This window comes from Amblyomma maculatum, chromosome 9 (assembly GCF_055883805.1).
Source record: "Amblyomma maculatum isolate TAMU_Amacu chromosome 9, ASM5588380v1, whole genome shotgun sequence".
NCBI lineage: Eukaryota > Metazoa > Arthropoda > Arachnida > Ixodida > Ixodidae > Amblyomma > Amblyomma maculatum.
The window spans coordinates 90,959,221-90,966,620 of NC_139352.1; the positions used below are offsets into that span (position 1 = coordinate 90,959,221).

At 48.3% G+C, this 7,400-nt stretch overlaps 1 pseudogene; it reads left to right on the top strand.

Annotated features, from left to right (window-relative positions):
- Positions 1-5,651: 5,651 nt before the first annotated feature.
- Positions 5,652-7,400, top strand: LOC146179730 (uncharacterized; annotated as a pseudogene).

The following is a 7,400-nucleotide window of genomic DNA, read 5'->3' on the forward strand; positions in this document are numbered from 1 at the left end:
GAAAAGAAAATGCACCGGCCTGCTACTGGTTCTGTAGCTGATTGATTGATTTATAGGAAGAGAAAGGCGCGGTAACTGTTTCACTTGTTTTCTGTGGACACCTCAACCGCGCCGTAAGGGAAAGGGAGGAGGGTCGGAGTGAAAGTGGATAGAGAGAAAGAGGAGCCGTAGTGGAGGGCTACGGAGTAATTTCGACCATCTGGGGATCTTTAACGTGCGCTGACATCGCACAGCACACGGACGCCTCTTCGTTTCGCTGCACCACCCCGGAAGAGACGAAGATAGAAAGAGAAGAGGGAGAGAAAGACGCGCGCCGCAACAGCCGTCGTCACCGAAGCGGTAGCGGGAGCAATGACTGCCTACAACAGATAAACACTCGGTGGCAAGCTATCCCCCCCCCCCCCCCCCCTGCCAGCAGCGGTGGCCTACCTGTCGCAGGCCCATCAGGGCCAGGATCAGCAGCACTCCTCCTCCTCCCTGTCCGAGCACGTTAAAGATCCCGAAGTCTGAAATTACTCTGTAGTCATCCATTGCGGCAACTCCTTTTCTCTCTACCAACATTCACTCCCACCTTACCCCCTTCCCTGATGCGCAGTTGAGGTGTCCGCAGAAAAAGTGTGACAGATACTACTAATAATAATAATAATTGGTTCACGGGAGGGGTAAGGCGCAATATCTGTCACACTTGTTCTGTGGACACCTGAACCGCGCCGTAAGGGAAGTAATGAAGGTGGGAGTGAAAGTGGAAAGAGAGAAAGGCGAGCCGTAGTGGGGACTACGGAGCAATTTCGACCACCTGGGGATCTTTAACGTGCGCTGACATCGCACAGCACACGGACGCCACTTCGTTTCACCTCCATCGAAATGTGACAGATACTGCGTATTTCTTTTCCTGTGATCCAGCTATTATTGAGTGTACAGTCCCGACCGCCGGTGGCTGCGCTACGCTGGAGGGAAAACGAAGAGGCGTCCGTGCGCATTGTGATGATAGGGTTGTTTTTATTTTTTTTATTAGCACCTCAAAGGCCCACCAGAATCATTACATGCGGGTTAGGCTAACGTCAAGCTAGTATATTTTCAGTGAATGATTTGAAGCACGTGTTGTCGAGATTAGTCACAGCTTAAGCAGGCAAACAGTTCCAATATTTTGCTGTTCGAAAAAAAATTACTTCAGATGACGTTGATGCACGAGGGGGTTGGAGGGCTTGTTGACGGTTGATCCGGGCTGAGTGGAGATGCGCAGCGGTGATAAGGTTATTTCACAGGGGTGAGTGATAGAATTTGTGCAAAAGCAAGAGTCTGGTAGTTTTAAGGCGGGATTCTAAGCTTGCAAGATTAGCTTTATCTTTTAATGATGAAACACTTTGGGATATTAATAGTCTGAAAGATCAAATCTTACCGCTCTGTTTTGGACGGATTCGAGCGTTTTTGTAAGGTTATTTTTGTGTGGGTCCTAGATTGAGCAAGCATATTCTAGTTCGGGGCGGACTAAGGTTAAATAAGTGAACAGATTTACGTGATGGGGAGCGCATCGTAGTGTTCTCCTAAGATAACCTAAAACACGGTTAGCTTCGTTAGTGATGTTATTTATATGAGATGTCTAGGTAAGATTTTGAGTAAATTTAATGCCCAGGTATTTTGTAGTTGATGCAATATTTGGTCACGACATAAAGTGTAGTTTTCAGTGTGATATTATGAATGAAGATGAAATTAGACTAGTGTAGTTTTGTTTACATATAGCTGCAGTAACAAATTAGTGCATCATGTTTCAACAAGCTTCAAATCGCACTGAAGTTTATATGAATCCATGCTGTTTGTTATTTGTCTGTAAATAACGCAGTCGTCGGCAAACAAGGGAATGGTAGAAGACAGGTCATTAGGAAGACCATTAATGCATATTAAAAATATTAAGAGTCCTAAAACAGTACCTTGTGGTACGCGAGAAGTACGCGCGGTATTGGCCCTTACTAACTGTTGGCGATGAGTCAAAACATTTTGCAGCCATTCAAACACTAGGGGGTTTGTGTTTAGTCGTGAGAGTTTATGTAGTAGTTTTTCTTGGGTGGGCAACTTTGTCAAAGCCATTTTCAAAATATAAAAACAGCGCATCTACTGGTTAGTGTCCAAGCTAGAGCTGATGTCGTTAGTGAATAATGCTAGTTGAGCAGAGCAGGATACGTTTTTAAAAAAACCCGTGCTGACTGGGGTGGAAGAAGTTGACGGACTGCAGGAATTTCATTATGTGTGAGTAAATTGCATGCACCATTATTTTGGAGGGAGCACTGGTTAAAGAAATAAGGCGGTAATTTTTAGGGGACGATGGTGATCCTTTTTTATGCACTGGAATACATTTTCCCACTTTCCAGTCATGAGGTATGGCATACTGTTCGAGTGATTGCTGAAAAATGTGGGAAAGAATGATGGCGACAGTGTTTTAGTATTGCGAAGTATTTTAGCGTTGACGTTATCGACTCTGGCTGATGAGTGCTGTTGTTGTGGCTGAAGGAACAAGGAAACGAAAATGCACGGGCCTGATGCTGGCTCTGTAGTCGAGCCGCCTCCGCTGCCTCGTGCGGACAGAAGAGAAAGTAGAGAAGAAAGAAAAAGAAGTGGGAGAGTAAGAAGCACTTCGCAACAGCCGTCTGTTCATGGTGGGTGCAATGACGGCCTACAGCAGATATAACTGAAGGCAAGCTAGCCCCTGCCGCAAGTGGCGGCAACCTACCAGTCGCAACTCCGTAGTGCTAGGAGCAGCCATCTTCCCGACTCTCCTCGTCGCGATGTCAGTGCAGGTTAGATGCCCAGGTGCTTGAAATTACTTCAAAGCCCTCCACTATGGCACCAGATTTTAAAGATCACCGTAATACATATAATTGGTTCGCAGGAAAGGGAAGGCGCAGAATTCGTCACATTTTTTGTGGACACCTGACCCGGGCCGTAAGGGAAGCGAGGAAGGGAAACCGGGGCTAGCTAGCAACCGAATTTTTATCTGTTGAAGGCCGTCATTGCACCCACCACCGCTTCGGTGGTGGACGGTGGCTGTGGCGATGCGCGTCTTTCTCTCCCTATTTTTTGTTTCTTCTCTATTTTCTCTTGTGTCCGCACGAGGCTGCGCAGGTGGCTCAGCTACATAACCAGCGGCAGGCCCGTGCATTTTCTTTTCCTTCTTCCTATAGTTGCAAGAACGACATGGCACAGTACACTAACACCACTTCTGCCTCCATCAAAACGCAGCCGCTGGGTTGTGGAAATTTTCTACGCATCCCTCAACTAAGGCCCCTTTTTATATATCTTTCTACAATAACTTCCAGCTTTCTGCCACCCTTTACAGGGCGAGTCACGTATCCACAGAAGTGCGGCTCTCTTTTCCTGTGTACTAGTTATAAGAAAAAATGTGAAAACAGCGCGGATTAAAAAGGCCGTGTTATTGCAACACTCACAGCTTTCACTCTATCATTAGGTTCAGACTATGCTCAAACCATCTCAATTTTATTACGCTTTAAACTGGCCTTTCCGATAGACTATTATACTGTCGGCGGTACTCATGGCAATGTAGGTAACCATGTAACATTTGTTAATTACACGCAAGGCGCTTACACTAGATGCGTAAGGGCTAGACGAAAAAAAATATAAATATCAATGGCGAGGAATAAGCACCACTAGGTTAATATCTATTGGCTGAAAGGAAAGAAAAGGGGCCCGTACTGTTCGACACCTGATCCTGCCTAAAAAGGAAGGGGGGAATCATGGAAGTGGTAAGCGAAAGAAATACTACTGTTGAGGGCTACACAGAAGACACGGATGAAAAACGTCTAATGAAATAGTTCTGCTTTGCTGACAATTACCCGCCAGTAGAGATCCTGATAATGTTCGCCACTGCGTTTGTCGACGTTATACTTTAGGTTTTTGGAAACGGAATTGACAGGCGCTAGTTTTGGCAATCACAAATTGAGTTGGTCACCTTACTGCTTTCAATGGCGCTTATTTATATACTCCTAATTTATTCATTGAAGGGTTGTATACTGTGAAAATATCAACAACGATGAGTAAATAGTTTTTTTAGGACGTATATGCACTCGCAGAATAGCTCAGCGCAGATAGGTGGGTTAGAGATTAGCTGTTTTTGTATCACAGAATTGTTTTTTGAGCACTTTACATCTACTTCCGTCGAAGATAACAGAATTAGCGCAATAACATTGACAAACTGAAACGTTTACCTTGTCAGAAGAATCGCGCGTAAGATGGACCATAGAATGTTGAACTCGATATGTGTTGCAGTGGACGCCTTTGTTATTTTATTCCCTCTCTCACGTCTGTTAATTCTCCTCTCTCCGCAAGAGGCAGTCTCAATGGGTAACATGTTCGTGCATTCTCTTTTCCGCCTCCCTGCAATAACAGTTTAAATTTTGATGCCAGCTTGCATTTTAAAGAAATCCGACTTTAAAACCTGTCGATGTGGGGAAAAAGCGCTCACCTAGAAGTAAGGACAGGGCGTTTACAGAAGTTCGGCGAAGGAATACCCAGAGTCTTTCATCTTTTTTAAGAGTGGCAATGTATATATTATTAAGTTTTAGGTAGGAACATCTAGTGAGTCTGAAACACTACTACATTTAAAGGCACAGCCGTTCTATCGCATAACGAAGGTTAAGACTCCTATCAAACGAAGAGGCGTCCGTGTGCTGTGCGATGCCAGCGCACGTTAAAGATGCCTAGGTGGTCGAAATTACTCAGTAAGCCTCTACTACGGCTCCTCTTTCTCTCTTTCCACTTTTACTCCCACCTTCCTCCCTTCCCTTACGGCGCGGCTGAGGTGTCCACAGTTACCGTGCCTTTCCTTTCCTATAAATCAATCAGGCTCAAGAATCCCGCCAAAAGTGTCTCTTAGCAAGCTGTATTCACCGAAACTGGCAGCACACTGATTAATGCAGCGAGAAGAGAGCTTGGATATGTACGCATTTATTGCTTCTTAACAAATATGGCGGCTTTTTTTTTGTATTTCAAACAGTGCTACCCATAAAATATATTGTTTGATGCATTTGTGTGGTCCCTCATAATTCAGTCAAATGAATACACCTTGGCTATACATTTTTGTGTAATCTCTTACTGTTTGCTCCTCAGAAGCCACGGGACCGGAAGAGGCAAAGAAAACGACTGGTATGTATACCACTTCGGCGCTAGAAGTCACGCTTGTTTATGCTAAAGTACATGTATTTATTGACTGCATTGGAAATGTTGTGGCTTTGAAGCACATTAGCTCCTGGTTTCTTTACAGATGTTTTTGCGTGCAGCGGTGTGGTATATGGTGCCGATTACTGCTCAGAGTTATAACTACTCGGTTGCATCTTAAGCCTCGTACTTTCGTTACCGGCCGCAGACAAGGGGGGCGCTGCGAGCGCGCGACGAGAGCAGACGCGTGTGTTTCGGCTCCGCCAATTTACGGCTGGGGCCGCGTCCCAAATCATCCTACCCCGGCAAAACTGGCATCGATCGATCCGAAAAATCAAGCGGAACAACTGGATACAAAAGTCGTCCAGGTAGGCCGATTCTCTTCAAATCTACGGCCATTTTTCGACCGACCACGTTGGCGCCGTCGTTAAGCCTAACGGCGTCGCCGACGCCTGGCCTGGCGGCATCGGCCCTCCGAGGAAAAAATGGCGACTTCCGCGGATCAAATACGCGGTTACGACCCTGAGGCAATGTTGTGGACCTCGGTACCCGCCACCGGAGATACAAATTCGACGGTGATCCCGAAAATTCGGAGTCAAGCTTTACTTCAAGCGGCTGCACGCCGCTCCCAAGACAAAGCCCAGATGGCGGCGTTCGGCGCCGCCCCGGCCGCCATTTCGTCGGTCGGAAACATGAACGCTCCCGCGACGCGCGTCACGGGAAGCAAGGACAAGGCGTTCTCGAAGTGGAAGCCGCGTCCAATGCCCAAACCGGCTCCTGAAGACTACGTTATAGTCATAAAGCCCACAGAAAGTGTTTCTCTTCACGAGGCGTTCACGGAAACTGGCTACGGCACTGCCATTTCGGCGTACCTCGGGCTTAAACGGGCCAGCGCCGTCTCCGTTCTACCCTGACGAGAACAAAACATCATCATTGTGCATACCCCGGACATCGAGGCGGCCGACCTGCTCATCGGGGACTTCGCAGTAAACACCGAGAAGGGGTCGATCCCGCTTCGGGGTTACCTGAGACAAGACGGCGGAAACATATGCCACGGCGTGATCGTGGTCCGTAACTCGGACACCACAGAAACTCTCCAAGACCGAGTGTGCTGGCGCGCCGGCACCATCCTGGAAATCCGGAAATTCGGAACATCCAACAAGGCACGCATCACTTTCGCGGGTAAAGAGAAGCCCCGTTACGTGCACTATGACAACATGGTCGTCTCTGTGCGAAAATATTACAAAACTATTCCTGCGTGCGGCCAGTGTGGGGCCGTCAGGCATCGCGCGGATGCATGTCCAAACTTGCAGTCTTACACCTGTGGACTCTGCGGATTCCAAGCTCCGCTAGTGGAGGGGGTGCGGCTCCTCACAACTGTGTTCCGCGGTGGCCCCCATGCCACCAACTCTCGCGACTGTGTGGCAAAATTCCGCACACCCAAGATAAAAAAGAAAAAAGTGGCGCCCAAGAAGAAACGCCGCCATGTTGGGCCTCCCGGCGATCAGCCTCGCCAGGAAATCACCAACATCGAGAACCCACCTACAGGAGGTGCTGAAAAACGACCATCGAAGGTGTCGCCACCACACGGCAGACTGGCGAAACAAACGACGGAAACGCGCGGTGATACCAGGGCCTGGGTCAACGCAGTCAAAAACGGACACCAGGTGAGCGGTTCGGGTGGGGCTGCTTCTCTCTCCCCCCTTTCCACTCCCCTCCCAAGGGCGCGTAGCGCCGATCAAGATCAAATTGCAGCACTCAGGGCCCAAAACGAGATGCTGCTTAAGAAAATTAACGAATTGGAATCTAAAATTAACCAATCTTCTCCGCCCTCGCCTCCAGCGGCTGAGGTAATGGAGAGTGAGCTCGTGGTGCCAAAGGCGGTAACAAGCTTGGAGGCAGCATTCGAGGCCCGATTCGGGGCCACGGAGGCACGATTCATTGCCATAGAAAATCAAATTTCAATGATGGTCAACGCCATCTCCAAATTGCAAGAGACAATCCCCGCTATGATTGCCAAACAAATTGCGCATTCCTTACGCTCCTCGCGCAGGCCCGGCGGTCCCTTACCCGGCCGTCCTAACAAAACTTCTAGACGCACCCCTGAGGTAGACGATGACGACAACTGCTCGCTCTCCGGTATGGAGGATGCCCCCCTTCCCGCGAGTGTTGGCTCCGGAGCAGCGTCAATACAACCCCTCATCAGCCTAAATGACCATGGCGAGCAGCCCTAA